At 39.2% G+C, this 24,608-nt stretch overlaps 1 protein-coding gene across 13 annotated transcripts in view; it reads right to left on the bottom strand.

The window, feature by feature from the left end:
* Positions 1-24,608, bottom strand: part of RBFOX1 (RNA binding fox-1 homolog 1) — a 1,299,775-nt gene that overhangs the window by 1,186,519 nt on the left and 88,648 nt on the right. The gene's annotated exons all lie outside the window — the stretch shown is intronic.

Below are 24,608 nucleotides of genomic sequence, written 5' to 3'. Positions count from 1 at the left end.
GAAGAAATGGTTTTGAGAATTGACAAGTTCTGCTGGATCAAGAGCAAACTACAACATTATTCCCTAAGTGACTGAATGAAAGATATTCTGAAGAAAGCAAGCAAAAAAGTTTAAACCAAGGCAACAAGATATTTTTCACTGGCATGTGATCCATGCCAACTAAGAAAGGCTAGCAAAGAGCCCCCAGGAAGAAGACACAAACACTAAGAACTAATTAGGAGTCTGCCATCAAATGTTTGAATCTCAGTGTACTGTGTATACAAGTATAGGGAGGGGTGTAAGAAAAGGTCAGTAACACCAGGAAATAATATAGTAATAATATAGTATGTAGAATACATATAATAATATAATGGACAATAAGTTGTATATTAAACAAGTATTGTTTTCAGTCATTTCCTCAAGGCGAATCCTGTCTAACTGCCCAAAGCCAGAACACACATCCATTAAGTCTACTTTTCTGCAACAGTAAATCACCAGATGGGATTGCCATTTACTTGGCTACTAGGACAGCTTTTGTACAGACTTGCTGCTAAGTCAAAGCAACACAGATTTTTCCATAGTCTTCCATTAACCATGAACTGCTCTATAGTTTGACCTTCTGTTGAAATGCTACCACTCTATAAGATGCTCAATATATATGTAAAAACATCATATATATGAAATATTATATATGCATAGAATATTAGATATAATAAATGTATGTATGTATAGATTAATCTACTATAATATATATTGTTCTATATTAAAATATATTTGCAATAATTAAATATCATTAGTAATATAGTACAGAACATAATCATATATAGCACAGAATAAAACTCAAAATTCAAGGTATGCCCAAATGAAACACATGGCTTTAAGTGGGACTGAAGCTTCCCCTCACTTTTTTGCCCAACACGAAGTCTCAATGAAACTGATTTTTTGAACCAAATCTAATTGCAACTCACTACACTGCATCTGCATTGAAAGCATCTTGAAATTTCTAGAAGAACCTATGGACAAGTTCTATACCCTCTGTGTGGTACAAGCATCCAAATTTGATTTAGCTCATGAATCATTCTTTTGCTACATATGGGAAGTCAAAAAACCCCACAAGATACTGAAAACACATACCTGTGAAGTTTCATAGCTGAGGGATTTGTCCAGCTGATTAATCAAGGCATCAGTGGGAAACATGAAACTAGCACTGGGGCTCCTGCTTACTGATGGGTGAAGGTATAGGAGACCTGCAGCAGAATTATCCTTATTTCTATCATCTCAATCTGTTTTCTATTGATTTTTTTCTTACACAGCAGTAAGTTTTGATTAACTTTAGTAACACAATGACTGCTTCAAAATGCCTTGAATTGATCAGACATAAGGATTTCCTGTTAAGTAGAAATTAAAAATATATTTCTTCCAGTATCACAATTAGGAAATTCCTTCCTCTTCACAAAGGTATAAATGAAAAGATGGTAATGTTCCACTAGCCATTTTGTTAACTTGGAAAATCATTAGGACAACATCTCCCAGAAGTGATCTAACCAGAGGCAAAAGTTTTTCTCTGTTAACATCTATGCACAACACTGGGTATCCTACAAAGACTCCACAGCTCACCTTGTAACAGGTACCAGAAGATACCATACTTGTAGGAACTGAGAAACATAAAATACTAGCAATAATGCAATAACAATGTAAACAGAAACACAATTATAAGCAAAGCTTGTGAAATAAAAGCTGCCAGAGTAGGCAATTGACTGCTTCAATATTTTGTTATTGCACCAGACAGCAATCTTCAAAAAGCTTTTTTGTCAGGTCCAACACGTATCAAACTGACTGATCTGAAATATTTTGTCTCTTCTGATCTATAAACTTTTGCAAATGCTGCAAATCTTTCTAGAGAAATTAGAGAAGTTTAATATCTTCAGGGAAGTTCAAAAGGATTCTATACTGTCTGGTAAGGATAAAGAACAAAAAAGAAAACAGACTGAATTGCTGATAAAAATGTGTATCTACAAACACACCAAAGAAAACAAAGATAAACTGCCTTAATAAAGGCAAAATTATGAATTTAAGACTTGCACAGAATAATAAATAACCTTATTTTGCTATCAGTTTGTATCAAATTAACCAAATTCATGACATAAATGCCATTTGCCTAGCTCTATCAGCCAGAATTGTCAAGATTTGGTCCACGCTTCAAGTTGAAGGCTGCTTATTAGACCTGGCAACATTCCTTCTCTGAATTTTGTTTTTCTTTCTTCAATAAGCAAAAAGTAAAAATGTAAAAATACATTTAGGGGGTTGATTTTTTTTTTTAATCTAAGATTATTATTGTTATTTTAAACAGAATTTGTGGTCAATAGCACATATTTCTGGCTAAAGCCTTATGACCCCAAGAGCTTTTGCACAGATCACCTCTAAAAGGAAAGGTCTATTTAAAATGAAACTAAACCATACGCTGCTGCTTTTATTCAGGCTTTGTGGCTGCATTTGGTGCATGTCTGTCTCCTAAGGAAAAAGAAAATATTTTTAAAACCCCACTGAAATACATTAATAGTTTCACAGCATTCGTAAATCCAGGAAAGAGAGAGACCAAAGGGCATATATGGTAGTTATTAGTGCTGATAAAAGAAAGGATCTCTGTTGCATCTCTGTTGGGTTAAGAATGCGAGAGACAGGGACACAAGTTTCTTCTTTCCTGTTACCAAGAACCCTACCAACAACTTCCACTGCCCTTCTTGGAAAGTAGATATGAAGAATCATAATCTATACACACAACTACTGCAGCTGCTAACATTGCTTTAGTTTCCAGTTAAATGCAGAAAAGATGAGATTGCTATTGCAGGAGCAAGTAGCGGTGGTCTTCTATGTTAAGCCTGTAGAGCTGAAAATGGAATGCGCCCTGCCTCACGACTTCTCAGAACAGTTGACAGCAAAACCCCTACAAGAACAACTCCTCTCGGGTTTTGGATTCTGTAGATCCTTCCTGCTTTAACTTACATTCCCTTTCATATATTTTCTCCCTAATGGACAGCCAAATTGGAAACATGATCAACCATCTCCAAAAACTTCACAACTTCTACTGCAGCACAAAGAACAAAGATCAGATTTGGTTTTCTTAAGTTTTTTTCTGACATCCTTTAAATAAGAGAATAATATTTGAAGTAGTTATCTTCTACTTATCTGATAAACATCCACACTGACAGGGCAACGTCTAAGATCATCAGATCACTGTAGTTGCTCTAGCTGGCAGCTGCTTTCGTCATTTACAGCAGTTGAGCTCATCACACAAGCTCTTGTAAATGCAAGCTTTTAGATTTGCATCTCTGCACTCTGGTACGTAAGCAATAAAGAGACTTGAGTATCTGTGCCTTGCAGTTCAAGGATAACTTTCCTAACACCTTCACTTTCCATAATGGCTAAAATGACTTTTTTCTCCTCTTGTTTCATGAGAAGCAGGAGTTTATTATTTTTTCAGACCTATTTGTTCAACAGAAGTCTGATGCTACACTCCAGATCATTGTAACTTACAATTTCCTGTACCTCTTCAACATTTCACATATTAAAGCATTAGAATCTCTTCCATAACATTTATCTACTGTAGAAATCTCACACCATTTCAAAACAGTCAAGAGAAAAATCTCCCACTGGTACACTCTCTGGGTAGTGAATGATGTGTATCTTGAGAGAAATATTGTGGAATCGATACTAGAGATCAATCATGTTAAAGAAATATAGGCATTTGGGACAGTAACTTTTGCAGGGCAGAAAACAACTCCACTAAAAAAAACACTTGAGGCACAATGTACATTTGTATGCATATGATTATCTAGAAGTTCATTTATAATAGATCTCGGGAGATGCTGTAGCATGCATGCAGAGATTGAGGACTCTGCAAGAGAGATTTACTATTGCTCTCCCCACATTTTATTATGGAAGTTTTATCATTAATATTAAAGTTTAATTCCCCCAAAGCAGTGCATTAATACACTCATAAACTTTAATACCTAGAGCTTTGTGCCCACCTTCATCATATATTAAACACAACTGTTGAACAGCAGTTCTATACTGTCCTATGGTTCTTTTTCATAATAAAGGGATTTCAGAAATATTTCAAGACTAGAGTCATTTTGATGCACTACATGTTGCCTAATTTAAAATGTCTGCCATGCAGAAAATGGAGTTTTATGGTTTTCAGAGGAAAAACAAAGGTTGCAGACCCCTGGCTCTCACAGCTCACTGTTTTCAAGCAATTCTGCTAATCATGTATGGACCTTTTAGTATTTTTTTTTATTGCTTGCCCCTAAAACCCACTTTCGAGTTCACACATAATCATTTGTTTTATGCCCTTCCATTATTTAAAAGTCATCTATAGGTCTGTGTAATAAACTTAGCATTGGCAGTAATTTCCCACTACAGATCACTCTGCTGTTCCAAATACTGTAAATAATTCTAACAGGCCAGTGTCTGTCCTAAGAATCCCCTCTGAGCCCTACGCATACCAAGGTATCTTATCAAGCAGCTAGTTAGCATCATGGCACATAATAACATTACTTATGTGTTGTGCGCACTGAGAAGAGGTAACATCCAAGGACACAGATTACAGACAGACAACACTAAAAGGAAGGAAGGCGGGTTAAAAAAGAAAACAGGAAAATAAAGTCAATTTAGTGGCAATGAAAGCAAGCAAACAGCAGCCTTACTTACAGGGGGAAAAGGAAAGTACTCCCAAAAACATTATCATTTGTCAGAATTGCTGCTGCTCTTTTTTTGACATCATGGCACATACAGAAGAAAGGAGGAGAAATTCACATTATCAGGACAGCTTTAAAAACAGCTTTCATTCTCTGACACAGGATATACCAAGAACCAACACAGACACAGACAAAAAAACCTAACCCAAACAACTGTCTGAGAGAAACCTTAATTCAGTATATAATTTATTTAATTTGGTTTCTGCTGCCGATAATTGGTTCAATCCTCAAGAACAGCTGGCAGGCACCAAGAGAAAACACATATAGGATAGCAGCAGAGAAGGGTTTAATTAATTTTTAAAACCTTTGTATTTTATTTAGCTTCTGCTGCCATCTACAGTAATCATCACAAATCTGCACAAAGACCAGGTACAGCACTAAGAGCAACAAAATAAACCTTCAGCACAGTAACATCTGGCCTAGAAATGCACCAGTGGACTTTCCCTGTCACTGGAAGATCTAATGAATCTCTTTGAAGATAAACTCCCTCTTTCAGTTAGGGCCCCAAAATCCATTTACAGCTACTTGTCAGCTCTGTAAAAGAATTAACTCATCCACATAGCACACAGATACAAGCACAGGCTCCCTGAGTCTGTGTAGATCAACTAAGCAGTGACACTTGCTATGAACCCACAGAAGTTTTAATGTCTCTAAAAGATTATCCTATGGGTATGACTAGCTCATCTCAGTTGCTAATTTTTCTGTGTGGTCACACATCACAAAAAGGTGGACACTGCAAGGATTTAATTTGTTCAAAATATATTTCACTGGTTACTGTAATTTATTGAAAATTTCACATTCCAGATAACACCAAGTAATGCCGCATTCCTTCAAAAACCTGTACATCTAATAGCATGCTTGTGGCACGAGTGCCATTTTGCAGGATGAAACAAAGAACTCCAAGAAAGAATGCAGCGTATGATTTAATGTTAAAATTAACTTAGAAATAAGTAATTTGGAAAGACATTACACCTTAGACCCTAGCTTACTCATTCAACAACCAATGCATGATTCCTAGCGCTTTAAGTCTGAACAGCAGTCCCTCTGTGATTCTCATCTCAACATTATCAGTGCTATACAGCATTCACTTTCAGAATATATTGAGTTAAATCTGTTTGGTTGGTTGTTTTATTTTTCCCTCCTGTGATTTGTAGCTTTTCCTTTGGGGAATTTCTGCTGTTACAACAGTTTGCAGATTTCTACTGTCTGCTGCATAATGACACCCATTTTTTTTCTAGTCTAAATGCAGTCATTACTGAGGTCCCCATGTATAGCCTCAGTGAGGAGTAACATTGAAATAGCTACATTTTGAGCAATACACTTCATTAAGAGACAGGCTTTGATGCAGCCTACAGCATTCTTACTCCACTGATGGATTGACTGGGACCACGCTCAAACTCAGGCGTCACAGCAGTGGAGGGCATGATTGCCAGAGTGCTGTCTAGTGAGTATCTCTGCTGAAATCCAGTGTTCTCAGGTGAGCCCTAAGAAAAAGTTATCTAAAGTAAAACATTACTGGGGGGGAATCCATCTTCTTTCACTTTTCCAACACTGTGACAAAGATTCAATATTCAAACTTATGAAGTACAAGCACAAAGAATATTTCTGAGGATCTAAGAAAGCCAGCTTAACCTTTTTTATTCATATTTTTTCATAACTCTGTATTTGGTACTTACGTATTGTTAGAGGGATAAAGCATCAAAATATTTGTTCATCTAAACTTCTGCCATAACACTGTCAGCTGAAAAAGGTACAAAGTATTAACTGGACTGAGAGCCTAATTTAAGCCATGAGAAAATCTTCTTAAGATAAGCAAATACTAGTGCTAAAGCAAACACAGCTTTTCTGGCTAGCTGTTAGCACACATGAACACTGTTCTGACGATTTTCAGCAAAAGTGGAACTTGAAAGTGGCTTTGCAGTATTTTTCCCTCTGTTTTTCATTGCTGCAGAAGACTCTGCCTGATTGAGCAACATCAGGTAGATACTCAGCTCCTGATTAAAGGACTAGACCAGGCAGGCAACCTGTAATGGTTACTGCTTTCACACTACTGTAACCCAGCACTACTACTCTAACTGTGATCTGCCACCCACAGTAGATGCATGTTGCATGCCAGAGTCTGGCAGAGACAGCCACAAGGAGATGGGGCTAGAGCTGTTGTGACACCCTAGGAATTGGTTTCTTTGCCTACTTTAGTCTTGCTATGCTGCAGTTACAAATTACGCTAGGAACGGCATCAAACAAAAGCAGCAAAAGTGGAGACTTTGGTGGGTGATAAGGTATGTGACAGACAGCCTGTGTTTTGGCAGTTCTGCTTCACCATGCTGCTTCCCTGAAACACAGAGGTGTTATAATCATCACGTTTACTGAATTTATAGAACTTCCCTGCAAAGACTAATGAAGACAAATAGCTGGACTGTATTATTCTTTACACACACCACACCCCCTCCAAAAGAAGAAAACTAAACAAAAAATTTAAAGAAAAGCCACCCAGACAAATTAGAATCTTGCATCACTTCAGCAGCTTCAGGAACTTGCTGGAAGTTTCAAAACTGCTTTGAAATGCTGAGACAGAAACACCCCCTTTAAAAACTTGTAGACAGGAATCACAAAATTTCATACCTGTAGCACGTTTGTTCTGAAGCTTTGTACTTGTACGCATTGTACAACGGAAGTAAACACAAGAGAGATTGAAGAATCTGTCAGATTCCCTTCCAAGTGTGATGAAGCAAAACCAATCATCTTCTGCTGGTGCTGCAACACTGAGACACACTTGGGCTTCCTTTCGGGCCTGTCCATTTCAGTTTCAGCACACATGGCCAGTTCACCAAATGAAAGGTTTTCACACCAGTGCTAACACTCACAAATGATCCACACAGAGCTCAATTTCTACCTTTCCTTCTTCCAGCAATCACCAAATTGCCTTTAACAAGTTGATAACAAACCAAACCCCTTGCATGCCAGTAAGTACAGATACTGTGAATATTAACGTAAAAGGTCCATAATATGCTTCCCCTTCTTAAATAAGGCAAAATATTAAGTCAACAGGGAGAAAAATGAGACCCAAGAAGAGAAACCCTTATAAGAGTCTCAGAAAACACCTGTTCTGCTGATCTTGCCTCACACAATTCCATGAAATGAATTCCTACAGAATTGGGATTATGCCCAACAATTCTCCTTTGCATAAAATATACAAGTTTTTGCCAAACTGTTGGAAATAAAATGATCTCAGAGTTGATCTTGAAGTGTCTTTTCCCTACTTGCTATGCATGTAACATCCACAAAGATACAGATTCTTAAGCCAGTGATCTGTACTTCTAACAGCTTGCTGCAGTTTAGACATGAAACCCTGTAACCTAGAAGACAGTCTTTCCTGAAATAAGCTTCTTACAGCTGAGTTAGGGGTTTTAAAAAATAAAACATGCATTGATGTTTTATTAATAGAGCTGAAATCTGTAGGCTAAAAAATATGCAATAAATCTACCAAACCTATTCATAATTTACATATTTTTGCCTCTGTATACTTTAGGGCCAAGTATATTTATTTATTTAAGAGTCCCATCACTAAAATGTCACATGAACCTCAAAGAAACAGCTTCAGAGCTAAATAAAAATATGTTTATACTGTACTACACCTATCATATGTGAGTGTGTGAAAACAGTGGTGAACAAGCTTTGCCAAGTTACTTCTGAACCAAATATGACTCATTTCAGAAAAGGATTGAGTATATCTGCAGTTAAAAGGACAGGAAAAACTGTCCAAATCACACTGCTGACCACTTTTAGCATTCTGATTGGTGAACTATTTCCCAATTTAAAAAGTTATTATTAACGATGAAGGGAGAAGTGACATGAATGGAAAATGCAATTACTTTCTCTTTAATAACAGGATTATTTTTTTTGAAAAAATGTAATATTATTACACTCCTGTGGACATAAGTGTCACTGTTCACACAGGGTACCAGTTATCAAAACCAGTAACTGCTACTATACAATCGAGTGTATGAAATTCTAAAACTTATGGGCTGCAGTCTTTTTACTGCAGAATAAAAAAAAAGAAATCTAGGGTTTTGCTGTCTGGGTTTGCTGTAATTAAAGCCATCATTATAAATTTGTGACAGATGCAAGGGTTGCAAACAACCAATGCATTCACATGACACCAACTAATTTGTTTCCTGGAAATATACCTGAAAATGTTCAAATAAAGAAGGTGGTGAGAAAGAAGGTCTTGTCATTGAGGCCTTTTTTGCACTTCAAAAGTCTAATTAATTACTAATTCTGGCATAAATTCCCAACACAGAGTTAGTTAAGCTCACCCATTTCAGTTGCCATTTGTAGAACAGGAACAATGCTTTACCCTACTTTTTCTTCGAGCATCCACTTTATGATGAACTCAGTTAAAGAACTTTTATTTTAATGCCTTTACAGAGCATGCGCTGCACTAAAGCTTGCTGCCTTCATAAATTAAGAGCATGACAAGGATGCCCACTGCGTGTGGGTTTGCTTTACAAGCAGCCTTCAAAGCTAGTTTTCTTCACAAAGCAGCTGACCAACAGCCTCATAGCCGGACATCCCAAAGAACTTGAAGTGCTGCTAGTAGCAGAATTTTAACATCTTCATGCAGCTACTCAATGAAGAACAATGACACTAAGAGAGAAATAAAATCTCAAAGAGATACAATACTTGCAAAGCTGTTTGTAACTCCAGATCAAATGCAAGATCATATTAAAATTAAAACAACATTAAAATAAAACTGTGTTAGGAATATATTGCAAGAAATGAGCTACATTCTATAGAAATATCTGATGAACTTTGGAATCTGAGCTCCAGGGAAGGAAGCAGCTCTGCCAGGCCATGGCAGCGGCAGCCTGGGGACTGGGCAGGCATGGCCACACACATGAAGCACACAGAGAAAAGGAAGCCTGCATGCTTTTCAGTAAATACATTTAAGATGTATCAAGAAAAAAAACTCACCAGAACAACCTTGAATGGGTTAAAAAACAAACAAAAAGCAGCACAAACCCCTTGGAACAGGCAATTGTGCCCTTATGAAAACAAATAGTGGCACACAGGCCAGTGCCCTATTTCAAATAGCCAATCCTAAGAAGTGAACACTGCACCACTTGGGTGAACGAAGTAGGTGATATTTCAGTTGCAAAGCAGTCACCTATGGAGTTGTGACCATGGGGTTCATGAAGTCAGGACATCATTCCACACTCTACAGACCTTATGCATTTTCAGTAACCTGAAAGCATCATAAAGGCAGAATAGAGCTAATACACAGACGTCTGCAAAGCAAAACAACTGCAATGCAGTTCCTGCAGTGCAGAATCCCTGAGGTGGTGCCAACTCACTCCAAATGCCCCCAAGTATAGAGAGACAGGCAGCCTTCCCACCTCACACCTCTTCCTCAATTTCTCATATCCAACACTATCTACATACTCCAGAACTGAAGCTTCACATACAATACCACTGAATTACAAACAGTTTGATATAAATGATTTTGCCACACTGACAATTTTATCATAAGAGACCACTAATAACAAAAGAAAACAGTTCCATGATAATTTGACTGGCTAAAACTGACTGCCACGTCAGCTTTAAACTTAGCACTGTGATCTGGACCAACTTGAGGATATGTGTGTGAGCTTTTGGTGTAGGGAAGTCTCCACCTGCTTTATGGAGTTCACAAGTAACACCGAGGGATTTTAAGAGTTGTTTCATTTAAGGTGTCTACCACCAAGAGTTAAAAAGGTGCTACTTCTATACTACTTCTTTACCTATACAGAATTGGGCAACATCTGGAGAAAGCAGTTATTTATCTGGAGCACCTGAGATACCTGTAAGATACTCCATTTTCAGAATTAAATGGCTCATTTTATAAAAATTGAGATGATTTATAGCAAACCAAGAAAAAAAAAAACAAACAAGACAGGGCATTAAAATAAATAAATAATTCACTGGAGGATTTCAACAGCTCCAGTAAGTGCCCCTGGTCAGAGAGGAAACACACTGGCCAAAGCAAAGCAGGAGTACTTCCTCACAGGGTTTGGAGGCTGGGGAGGAAGGTGCATTGGTGGGAATGGACTTTTTATTACAGAAATGTTTTCTGTAGCTTGCCATGGTGATCATCATCATAATTATTGGAGCAAGAATAACTGCCGATAGCAAAATCAAATTGATAGCTTAAAAAGCTCAAACCCTTGTCTTTATTCCCTTTGGTTGGTGGTTGGGGTTTGTTTGGGTGTGGGTTTTTTTGTTTTGTTTTTTGGTTTGGTTTGTTGGATATTTTTGGGGGGTGGGGGTTGGGGGGAAGGTTGTTTTTTTATAAAGAAGCAGTTTTGATAAAGAAGCAATTTCTGCTAAACCAAGTATCAGTATTCAGAAGAATTCTTATTCTGTACACACTCCATAAGCCACTGAATATTGCTTCAGTTGCAACCTCCAGTAATAAATGTGCTGAATGTTTTAGATTTAAAATAATGAGAATAACAAACATCTTTAGCAGACAGCACTTGATTCTGAAATATATGAGGGTGGAAATGGAAGGGAAGAGTGGTACATTTTATCTTGGTTGACAAATATTCACAAGCAGCTGCAGCTCTACGGTTAAGTGCAGCACAGTGCTTGCAGAAAACGAGTAGAATACAGAAATTCTTCAGCCCAGTTGCCTACAAAAATATTCCCAGTATGCCCTAGGAAATTGCTGTAGACATGATACCTTTCAGAGTGCCAGTTTCCACAGAGACGGTGCATATGGTCTGGGGAATTTTCACCAGTCAGCCACATCATTAAATTTCAGACATGGATAAACAGCAAGTAGCTGTACTGAACTTGCACAATTTTGGAAAACCATGTCTTTCCAAGCACTCTGAATTATCTACACAGCATACACCAAGTTATTATTACAAATTTTAAAAGGTAATGTTTCTGATTAAAAGTGAAAAAGTTATACAACATACAAACCAATATTAAAATTATACCTACAACAGGCTTTCCCTCACATCACCATGTCCAAACATGAAACCCTTCTCCAAGGGACATTCAAGTCAATAGGCAGAGTTTTCATACCTTCAGTGGGCTTTAGTCTGGGCTCAGCATTTCCTAAGAACTTTCCTAAAAGCTCCTGCCGAGCTTCAGTTTTCAGCCTTAAAGGAAAAATAAACTAACCCTGAAGGTGTAATCCCAGCTATGAGAATGCACTGAAGCAGCATTAGCTGGAGTCAGCATGGAAAAGGTTTAGAGGAGAAAGTTTTACGGATCATAAAATTAGTCAAATAAGTGATGTAAATCATGAAATAAGGAGGTAACTAGGTGAGTAATCTGAAGGTTGAGAGAAAAAATTCTTCCTGACAAAGACGACAGTGAGAGGTGACCAAAGACCTTAATAGTTTGAGGGTGGTTTTTCAATTACTTCAGTGGCCATAGGACCGGACTCATGAGGAATCCCCAAGGAAGTGCAGGTAAGACCAAAATGAATAGAAAAGATTACAGAGGCATCCCTGTTTGCGGAAACATTCAACCAAAACTTACTTTTGGTACAAGATGAGCACTAAGGATATGAAAGAGACCCCAAAAAAGAAGGTGCTGATGGATGCTGTGTTTTTCTACTATGATCGGGATTACAAACAATCCTCTCCTCTAATGTACTTACCTCTATTTGAAAAAGAAGATGCAGAATAGGCCTATGATTAACTTTATTTTAGAAGTAACACCTTGAGTCAGAAAACTTGCCTAATGCAATTGAGAGCAGAGGCACAGAGACAGCAATTTCCCATTCTGTATCATGTCCTGACAGCAGGCTGACGCTCTATTTTAAAAGTACTGAACAATTTGAAAGGTTTGCAGGTAGCAGGGATTTAAATGTACTTTGTGGTGAGATTTGCTCATCATTTGTTTCATAAAAAAAAAAAAAAATCCAGAAAAAAAAAAAAAAAAAAAAAAAAAAAAAACACAAAACCTGCAAATAGAAAATCCTTACTCCCCTTATAATTACAAACACACTCCTCTGGGGTGAAGGGCTAAGGTCATATGCTGGGAGCTGCAGAAAGAAACATGCAACAGTCAGCCACATAGCATCAATCATTGCAATCCGGTTTTAGGTGTGTTCTGCAAGTAAATCTAGCTGCAAAGCATGATAAAAGCATGAAACATTTCTAGCAGCAGTGTGAGGAGCAGGGTATCTGCTCTAGTGACTCTTTACATCAAAGTTTATAACAAGCAAAAGGTCAAAACAAACAGTTAATAAAAGATTAGAAACATCTACAAGGACATTCCACAGGAAATAAAAAAGTCATATAATAGCTATAGCTGCCTTACCACCCTAACCCAAATCCACTTCATAAACTGCCTTTTTATGTACTTTTTACTTGCTGCAAGTAGAAATGAGACTGATTGATGTCATTTTGTAGCAATAGCAAAAATACAAGTTGAACAAGAAGGGGAGGATGGGTAAATGGGACAAAGAGCAGGGAACAACAGCGAAGATACTGTAACTATGCCAAGTGCAAGGTCCTACACCTGGGTCGGAGCAATCCCAGACACAGCTACAGGCTGGGCAGAGAAGAGATTCAGAGCAGCCCTGTGGAGAAGGACTTGGGGATGCTGGTAGATGAGAAAATGAACATGAGCCAGCTTCAGTGTGCGCTTGCAGCCCAGAAAGCCAACCGTATCCTGGGCTGCATCAAAAGGAGTGTGACCAGCAGGTTGAAGGAGGTGATCCTGCCCCTTTATTCTGCTCTCATGAGACCTCACCTGGAGTACTGTGTGCAGTTCTGGTGTCCTCAACATAAAAAAAGACATGGAACTGTTGGAACAAGTCCAGAGGAGGGCCACGAGGATCATCAGGGGACTGGAGCACCTCCTATACGAAGATAGGCTGAGAAAGTTGGGGCTGTTGAGCCTGGAGAAGAGAAGGCTGCGTGGAGACCTCATAGCAGCCTTCCAGTATCTGAAGGGGGCCTATAGGGATGCCGGGGATGGACTCTTCATTAGGGACTGTAGTGATAGGACAAGGGGTAATGGATTAAAACTTAAACAGGGGAAGTTTAGATTGGATATAAGGAGTAAATTCTTTCCTGTTAGGGTGGCAAGGCACTGGAATAGGTTGCCCAGGGAAGTTGTGAATGCTCCATCCCTGGCAGTGTTCAAGGCCAGGTTGGACGAGGCCTTGGGTGATATGGTTTAGAGTGAGGTGTCCCTGCTCATAGCAGGGGGATTGGAACTTGACGATCTTTAAGGTCCTTTCCAACCCTAACCATTCTATGATTCTATGAACTACACCCTCCAGTACAGTTACATGTCACATTAGAAAGGACCTTGGGAAGAAAAAAGTTTTAAACATTAAATCTTAATAACTAGATCAAACAATTGCTGTGTCGACTGTAAGCTAAGCCTCAGAGAAATGCAAGTCACACCATCAGTCTCACCAAACATCTTGTCATTCACATTCTGCACTTACAGTATTTACCTGTTGTGTGTGTATGTGAAAATAGCCTAGTAATATCAATCAATGCCAAGACAGAAACTGAGATAAAGGAACTTTCAGTTCTGTTTTTTTGTGATGTATTTTTATGGTCTCTGTTCCTTCCTTCCTTCCTTCCTACTCGAGACTGCAGGTACTGCCACATGGGCAACAGCTTATGCTACTGCTGTAACAGTCTTTATAAAATGAGTGCACAACCCACCAGGTAGAAACTTATGTCTAATCTGTAATGCTCAAGAAGTCAGGAAGCTCCCTTCACCTGAGCTACACCACTGAGTCCAAAAACTGTCAGAAGACAAGTCTGCTACACCCTACCATCCTTTCCTCAGTATCTGAGATGCCACATAAAGCAGCACAACTGAGAAGGGCAGCCAGAGACACAGGCAGTACAAGACAAACTATGTTATTATTGTTAAAATTGTTTTTCTTTCTGCAATTGATTGTGACTTAAGGACTTCAATTACTTCTGCTAAAAATTCAGAATGAATTGTTTGGTGTTGTAGATAACACCACAATGAGAGGAGCTGCTGTTACACCAGAGAGCAGTTGGCCTTACTTGAAAGGCTTTGTCAAATGAAATTAGCCAGAACATATCAAAGAGACACACACCTCTAGTGTTAATGTGGCTTTTGTAATGCAGGCTTTTCCTAAGATAGTCTGATGGCCAAGTATCCAAAATTGTTGCTTCTCAGGAGACTGTAACATTCTGCAGCCTTTGATTCCTTCAGATAGTCACAACCAAATGACAGTTCTTCAGCACAGTGCAATTGTCCCAGTTGGATTAGGAACTGAGGAGGACATTAGCATCAATAAGCATCCTACACTGTAGCAGATCCCAAAGGTACAGGAGGAGGCTGGGAAGCATGCAGTACTGAAACAGCTACTGGCATTTTTAGAAAAAGACAAGTACTTACTTTGGTGTCCCAGTCTGAGCCATAAGCCAGAGATTAAAGGACCTTTAAATGGTGCCTTTTCAATAAACCGAAAGGTAATGAAGAGTTGTATCTGGCTAAATCTCACTCTGCAGCCTCATCCCATCCACCAGGGCAGACACTTGCTGCATCTGGGGGTTGCATCTGGGGCTTCACAGCTGGGCAGCTCAAATCAGGAGCTGTTGGGTGAAGCCAGCTGAAAGATGCCAGCGATGCTGATCAGTCCCACAACTCAGCCAGACAAACACTTTCTCTTTGAGTGAGCAGCATTTTATTTAGAAGGCAGAGTAAGTTGCAGAGCTTTTTATAAAGCTCTTACTAAAAAATGTTCTAACAATTTTCCTATTGTAACTACAGGGTTGTAATTCTTTCCTGGAACCCCATTATCATGTCCAAACTATAGTAATTTAGATTACATATTAATTGACTATATAAGGAATGAAATGCTTCTTTTGTGGTAATCTTTCATTGTGACACAGGCAATTATCCTTATGGATTGAAATCCATAGCTCTCAGAACTACCGGACAATTAGTGAGAATTACTACAAATCCCTGCCTAACTTGCTGTTACAGTCATAGATCAAATGGTAAACTGACTACCTCTCCCCAGAGACTGAGATCTGCAAGTTTCTCTTTACAGTGAGTTAGCTACTAGAATGGTTTTGGAACAGATATTTCCCAAGACCTGCCTTCTGAACCTTTTAGGAATTCTTCAGATTCCGATCTCCAGAAGCATCTGAGCAGCCCTAGAACGACTAACTGCACTCAGTTTACGCTCTCATACCACTAATTACCTAGGTCAAATCCTTAATTTATCTAAATGTGCTCATGCATGATGAGATCTACCCACACACTTCCAGTTCAAAAGGTGAACAAGAGTAGAATTATTTAAAATCACTAAAGTGTCATAAACCTTTAGAAAGTTGGTGCTATTTAGCTCTTAAGGCCATTTGGATCTTCTGAAACTGTACTACAGAAAAAAAAAAAAATAATCTCCTAATAATTTGGAGCCTGGTCCTGCTGTCCAAAAAAGTGATCAGCCAGCTTCCCTCTTTCCTTTTATTTCCATGTTTTGTTTCTATTATTTCCTCTCTTCTCGTTCCTACCAGAACTCTCACTTGTTCTTTTTTTTGCCATTTTCTTTCTCTACTATTTCATTGTTTTCCTTCATATTCCACATCACAAATCTTACCTCGGAGCACTGCAGCAGCTGAAAAAATAGGAAGCAAGCACCAAGAATTTAGAAACCAGTCTGTGGACGCTCACTACTCATGATAGGTCAGGCCAGTAAAACTCATGTATTCAGAAGACAAAAACACAACCTCAGAAGATTAGGAGAAACATTTGAAAGGAAAACCAGCAAAGATAAAATGGGGGAGGCGCGGGTGGCAAGCAGGACTCTGTGGCATTGTGTCAGACCTGCTTCCCCTCCCTGCTGCCCGCACCTCCCCTGGGGCTCGTAACACGGGGCGGGCGGCGCAGCTCCGACCGTGCCCTGCAGAGGGCGGACCTGCTCCGCCAGAACCTCGGCGCGGCGATGGCAGCGAGCGGCACTCGGGAGCGCGGGTTTATTGATCACCGCTCCCGGAAAGACAAATCGTGGTACAGTTTCTGCCAGCTCTACCCGTGCCACCGTTCAGAGCTGTATTTTCTAGAGGCAGCCTCCTACCATAAGCCTATTTTGTTCAGTGCCACCTTGCAATTTTATGAGACAATCTTTTAAAAACTGACAGATTGTTCCACACACTGTGAAGTCAGAGGCTTTCCCCTTCATGTCACTGTTCATAAAGAGCAGAGAGCTCACTAGAAATCCATTTAGAGACAATTCTGTGAACACATTATTACTACTTTATTTTCCACGTAGAGATTTCACTTCTCTTTTCTCAAGACTTTTACATGATAATTTTCTTTTCCCCTAAGGAGCACACAGGTTCCTGGGATTTTACTTACCCATAAAGCTACCCTGTGATGACATGATTTCTTTCACTGCCTGAACTGTATTACAGACAGAACAGTATCCTGCCACTATAGAGGGGAAATTTACCCTTCAGCTCAAAGGGTTTCATTCCAAGATCAACTGTTTCTGGACTAAAATTTTGGGGAAATGTGTGCTTACCAACACCAGCAACATCTTTAAGGGCTCAACAGACCTGAAGATACCCTAAATTCTAGTCTTAAAATAGTTCAAGAATACATGACACTGTATAAGGAAAATAGGAGGGAAGAAGGGATATGCAGAGGCGAAAAAATGATTAAACTGAACAAGGTGTTTGGAAAGGAAATCATTAGGAGACATCAGAAGACACAACACAACTGAGAGTTGAGCTTCGGGATGTGTGCATTCCAAGAGGATTTTGTATTCCAGACACCATCTTCTAGACATGCATATTTGAATTCTACACTAGTCCAACATAAACAGCAATGCTCTGCTGCATTCCAGGGTGAATTAAAGAGTAAAGATTATCCTGGTATATTAACAAGCTAATGACATCATATGCTGCTGTCATCAGTCTAGCAGATACATACAGCCATGCAGAGCCATTTGTGGTTAACCCCAAAGAGGGAACACTCCAGCTTAGGAGGTACAGTGCCAGCCTGAGTGGCTCAGTTGAAGAGCACAAGTGAAATCATTTCAGCCACTGAACATCCATCTATTCCACCCCTGAGAGGGATGTGCTGCACTTGGCCAGCTCACCCTTCCCTTTGGCACAGGCCACACAGGATATCCATTATATAGCTGATTTCAAGTGCATGTAAGAACAGCTTTGTATTCTAGGAAGCTCTTCCTTGTGTTTCACTGGATGCCAGCTACACTGTGCTTAATCCATCACATTTGTAGCCATCTACTGCCAAGAAGCAAATACTCATTGAGTATTTTATAGCTATTGCATTTTGCAGAGACAAACTGTGACTACCTAGATCAGAATAAATAATAGCAATAAAGACTTCAATGATTTGATTTGTTTAAGCACATCCAAACCGTTTCACTTTGGAAATAAGACAAGACATGAATACAAGGCACATGCCTGTCCTTTACACTGCAAGAATCTACCTTTGTGTAGCCTACTTTCTTGCTTCAGTGTAAATTATACAAGTCCCTGAGATGGCACTGTTCATCTCTATCATTTAAATTATTTTCTCTTATTGTAATAAAGTCAGAAAAATAAACTGGTGGAGCTCCACTGTGAAAATAATTGAGTGGTACACTGAGTCAAAAGGTCTGGAATAGAACAGGGATGGTTATTAGAAACAAAGTGAAAAAACTCCATGAAAAATGCATTTCACAATCTGCAATTCTTAGGTTGGTTACTTAGAACACAGAATTTGAACAGGTGTATTTCTAACCAGTGCAAGTCTATCTTAATGAGATTCATTGCAGTTTCATAAGTTGTACAGCTCTCACTTGAGAGCTACACATAATTTGAACAGTTACCTCCTCCTTCCCAATTTAACAAGTACTCAGCATTACAAGGCACCGCTTTTTACAAGGCTGATACTTTGTTAATTAAACAAATTCTATCATTTCTACTGACAAGTGGAATAATCTTTGGCATTGCTATAACTGTTAGGCAGATGAACACCAGAGTCCAGGGTAATCAAGAACACCACAGCTAAAATTGAGATGTGGAATTCCTAAGGATTTACAATTGCAGAACTGCATACAGTGGCCACAGTTCTTAGATCCATGGAATAACTGGAGTGTCTGTAGCAGGACATGCAGAGAAGCAAACTGCTGAAAGACAAATGGGTACTAGTGAAAGGCTGGTGCTGTGAGGAATGGAAGAAGACAGATTCATAAGGACTGTGTTGAGTCAGTAACAAACTGCATTTTTACTACCTTCCATCCATGGTACCTTTCCCAGACAAAAAGGGGGCACAGATCTTGCAACTCTCTTCTTCAACTATTTCAGTAACTTAGACAGTGGACTCAAAGCAATCCTTAACATACAAAAAGACAACCCCTGTAAAGACTCATTGCTTCTAGAAGTATACAGTTATATCAGCTCTTGGTCACATACCTTTTATAAAAATTAAATACAGTTCTATCCATAAAACCACAAAATATTTGTCTACTACAAGCAGCAATCATAAGCAGCATCAGGGAATAAAAAGTGGACCCACAAACACCAGAAGTGCTAGATCACTGCATCAAATGAGACTTCAGACCACAGGAACCATGGTCACAGTTGATAAAATATTGGAAGCACTGGATGAAATAGTTTGACATTGTGTGCAAAAAATCCTTAGCAGTTTTACAGCTCTCAGCAAGGATAAAAGGTGACAAGGAAAAATAGTGAAATCTTTATTCAAGTCCTGATGTGGATCCAGATTTTTATTTAGAAATACTAAAATATTTTAATTCCAGACATACTGTCTGTATTACCAATTCTAACAGCTCATAAAAGGAGCTGTCATTATCAATTACTACAGAGTTAGAGCTGCATTTTATCTATAAACTGTGTGACAAGAAATATTTTCTTCATAATGGCAAGAATGTAATCTTTTGTAGCCCTTATCCCACCAGCAACAAAGTGCTTTGATTTCCCAAACTGAAAAAAGTAAGAACAAGAAAGACTTAAAGAACAGAACGGTTCTTAACTAGAATTCTTCAGTTAAATAGCTCATTTTAGGTGAATAATTAAACCTCCCATAGTAATGAATGCTGTTTTCAACCCTTTAAGAATTTGGAGTCAGATAAGGAAACCTGATGACTTCATTTTCTCAGTCCCAGTATGGAGAAAGAATGCTCAAAGTGTAAGCCACAGATACCTGGTTTTTCTTTCAGTATACTGTAGACATCTCATATGCCCAGGAAAATCAACTATCACCTCTGTGCCTCAATTCCTTTTTACAGGAAAAACTAAGTTACATAGAAGTGTATTAACAGTTACATAGTGTCTGGCTATTGTAACTAGTATTGCAGAAACCTTAAGGTTAGAATACATATACACACTATGTACAGTTTCTGTTTTCATATATATATACACACACATATAAAAGCATGAAAGCCAATCTAACTTACGGATGGAAGTGTTTTTACATTAGTTAAATCACTAACTAGTCTTGGTAAAAGAGCCACAGGTTACAGCTTGGGAAATTCCAACTGGACACAAGAGGGAAAAAAAGCTTTCCGATAAGAGTGACTTAACACTGGAACAGGTTTTCCAGAGGGGTTCTGGAATCTCCATCACTGGGATACCCAGTGGATTGAAAACTGATCAGACAAAGGCCCCAACAACTTCCTCTAACTTTGAATTAGCCGCACTTTATTCAATGGCTGTACCTGATGACACTCATATTTCTTACAGTCTGAATCTGTGGTTCCATTTTACCTTGAACATCAATGGCTCTCACTTGGGGAAGCGCTGTGGAAAACAGTTTAAGCAAACTTAGTTGGTAATACCTAACCAATGTAGGTTAAAGCCCATAATTCTAAATACACTGGAATTTAGCCTGGCACTTCCTGTAACAATCTGCTCTACTGCAATGAGCAGGCTAGGCAAGCTCAATGGGACTTCAAAGTTGATGATGCACAATAGTTCAGTTAATCCAGTAAGCTATTCTTGGTTCTCCCAATTTTAGTTTTAGCTTTTGCATATTTAATAAAGGTTTATAAGTTTCAACAAGTGAAACAGAGAAAACCAGAGTCAGCTTAAACTGTCAGGGGTTTAACATACTAAGGGAAACCTATAATTACTTTCAAATCATTTCTCTGGATTATAAAGGCTTTGATGGCTCCAGCCAAACCTTGCACAGATTCCAACTCAGCACTGGGCCTTCTACAGAGCCACTGAGTGCTGGACAGCCCTGGGGGCTCCAAGGCATTTGCCAGCTTTTCACACTATTGCAATCCATATGTTCCAGTGTGTCCTGGTTTTGGACACAATGCCAGAATTCTCCAGGTCAGTAAGATCCAAAACTGTTTCTCTGTTAAATAAAAGCAGTCTGTCTCAGGCTGAAATGAGTGATTAGGTGCAAGAGAATGTTTCTCCAAAGAGAAAATTCACTAAATACAACCCACTTCAGTCCTGCATTTTGTGGCATTACCAACACAGAAATCCAGTGAGAAACGCAGGAGGCAGTTTGCTTTGTGCAAGTCACGCGGGGCTGACCATTGCATTCCCAGACATAACATTTAGCAACAACTAGAATTGCAGATAGAGACTTTCAAAGTTAAAGAGCAAACATCATATTTGGCTCCTCTTAGTCTCAATGCAAACTGTGTAATTAATTGAAGCGATCAAGAATTTCTGGAATAGCATTCTTCTATTGGAATTTCACACATAAATAGTAATAGAACTTCTTCATGAGGACCTAGAGGCTACTATGACAAGGTCAGCCATATTCCACAGCATTTTTCATGGCTTCAAGAACTGCAGAGTTTATAATACAGGAAAAAGTGCTCAAATAAGATTTAATCTCTCTTGGAATAATTTTTCTCTAACTAAAATTTCATAATATTAAGTTTAAAATATTAACACAAACATAATACTGATGTGTGCCACTCTGTAGAGCTCCAATGCAAGTATTTAAAGACTATTTCCCCATCTGCTCTGCTGCCCTGCTGTCTCTTTCCACAGTTTCCAATGTTTTCACCTGAGTTCACCTAGCTAGGACCTCAGCTGCATCATCCAGTGCTTGCTGACTCTCAAAACTGTGTGTATGCTGCCAATGACTTCAGAATGATTTGCACTTGGTCAGGTACATCTGCTCCCCAGTTTCCACCTGCAGCTGCTCAGGAGACTCTTACTCCATTCCAATCCAGGCCTGTGAAAGATATCATCAGGTCTGAAATCTTCCATGAGAAAATGGTTTACTCCAGTGTGATCTCACCAGTGCATCATGCACTGAAGTCTGGCTCGTGGGATGCACGAGAAGGCAGGACAACCATGACGTCAGCTGTCTGCTAAGCATCCAAATGCCTCCTGTGCCTGGAGGAAAGTCTGCTGCTATTTGCACAGGGAAGGGGAAACAGGGGAGAATGGCAGATGAAAACTCCTCAGAAAGAGGAATTTGAGTTTTTTGCTCCTTGCAAATAGCAGTTGCTGTCTGGGAATAGGGAGGAGGTTGTTAATGTTGGGCCTAGAACATAGACCTGGACACGGCTTAAGAGCTCTGGCTTACCAGCCTGGAGATGACCAGGCTTCCCTTGCTCCCTCTTAAACCCCTTCTCAAAGGCCACAGTCTCCACCTTCATCTTTAGTCATCTCCATCTGGTATCAATGTTCATGTTCTAGTTCTGGACACAAGTGATAGACTTCTGATCATTGTATTATATTGTCAGTTACCTCTCACATAGCACAGAGGAATCTGCGAGGGTATGTCTTGATGCAAAGGAAGATACATAGCATGTACTTTTAGGATTTGGATAGAAAACTACAGGAAAATGTGTCAGACAGCTATCAGTCTAAGCGCTAAGATCTGGCTAACCTCAACACTAAAGTCTGTATCACTCGTTACATATTCCTAAATTTTCTCTGCTAATGCCACTTGCCATTTCATCATGTGTTCCTATGTGAATTGGGCAGTGCTGTGCCTCACTGCCTTCCTTATCCATCCTTAAGCCTCACAAAAGTGCCTGGGATCTCAAATATAAACTCAGACTGCCCTTCCAGGTGCCTTTTGAAAATCAAATATAATTTCAGTCATATGCAAGCCACACTACCAGACACAAAACTTATATTCAAATGAGAAAATACAAAACTAATGTAAAGCTTGCTGTTATTGCTGTGTCACAGATACCACCTGAGTGAGCTCCAGGACTGGGGACTCACACCTACAACAACAAGAATGGGCATTTATTTTAGTGCTTTCTCACCCCTTGAAAGAGGCAAAGATTATATAAACAGAGATCTAAGCAGAAGGCAGCTACAAGCTCTCACAGCCTCTATCTCTTGAGAGCCCTGGAAATTCCAAATCTTTTGTTAATTCCAGGTGTGACTGAGCAGACATAGGGAAAAGGCAAAGCCTGACGTTTGATATGATTTTCTAGACCAAAACGCTAAAATAAAATCCATGCCAACTAACAATGAAAAGGCAGCATGTGTAGCACAGCAGCATTGGAAACCAGCTTAAGTAAGTGGCCCATGACTGCAACTTGGTGCTATGAGCAACACTGAGAAATGCCTGTGACAGAGGTTCCAAGGCTAAACCCAGGTCAGGCGAGAGGGACACGCAGAACAGGGGAGAACCCACTGAAAAAGTGAAAATGAGCTTATACAGTGAGAAAAACTTGAGGAATCTACCTCTGTGAACCATTCCTGTACTTCCACATTTTTTCTTAGTTGTGCTCCTTTCAAAGTTATATAGAACCATAGAATCAACTAGGTTGGAAAAGACAGTTAAGATCAAGTCCAGCCATTACCATTATGCAAGAATAATACCCCAAAAAACCAACCTCTGTAACTAAGGTTAAGTGTTGTCATTGCCTTTAGTGAAGGCTGATATATCTCACTTACTGGGGTATTCTACTTACGAAAAAGTGTTTGCTCATTAGGAAAACTGGGCTTTTCCCCATGTATGCTGACCACTCATGGCTATACTCAGTCTGGCTAGTACTGTATAAATATCAACTTGATCACAGCAAAGGTGAAGGTTGCTAAAGAAAACAGAATCATGTTACCTGCCAAAAAAAAAAACAAACAAAACCTCACAAGGTATGGGTACTGCAGACTCCTGAGGCATGCAAGCAACAGAGTGGTAACTCACTACATGCACATGGATGCACACACACACATTTTAGCTGTTACACAAGTAAATACAGCAATAACATATGGAACATTTAGGCTATGATTACACAACAACACCTGCCATGCTTACACCAAATATTAAACAGAACAACAGACTAGAAATTAAACTGAGAAGGTGGAAGGATAACTGAAGAGCAAAAGAAGTGTCAGAAAGTTTTCAGACCTAGTGGCAAAAACTGAATGCCAGACTTTACAGCAAAAAAAAAGCACTGCATGGCAGCAGTTACTAGAGATGCAAAGAGGGGATTACACTAAAAACCCCAAAGGAGTCTGGAGTTGTGACTGAGTAAGCTCACAGTGACCATTCTCAGGAGGTAGAGAGAAGAAACTACGACTGTAGTCTTCACCTTGAAGCTCTGCGTGGACAACAGCATCACATCCTCAATAGCACGCTGCCAGTCAAAATCACAGTGCCTGTAATTACTAATTACCTATAGTAATTCAGCAGCTCCTTTCCACCATTTCAAGCTGTTTACTGGGACTCAAGCTACCTAACTGCCATCCTAATTTACATCTATTTCGAAAACTGCTTTACTGTACTTAGACTATATTTAATAATTTGTTATTAAAACTTTAGTTACCACTCAATATGGAAAATCTCACAGATGCTGATAATTTAAGCAGGAAAAATAGTAACCACATCTCTTAGCACAGTCACACCGTGTGGTATATCAGCTGGAGGGCCTGTGAAGACTGGTACATCTCC

This window comes from Neopsephotus bourkii, unplaced genomic scaffold (assembly GCF_033783945.1).
Source record: "Neopsephotus bourkii isolate Nb327-2 ecotype Australia unplaced genomic scaffold, CSIRO-AGI_Nbou_v1 NB_940, whole genome shotgun sequence".
NCBI lineage: Eukaryota > Metazoa > Chordata > Aves > Psittaciformes > Psittacidae > Neopsephotus > Neopsephotus bourkii.
The sequence above is the reverse complement of the archived record's forward strand: the minus strand, read 5'-3'. Positions and strand labels throughout refer to the sequence as shown.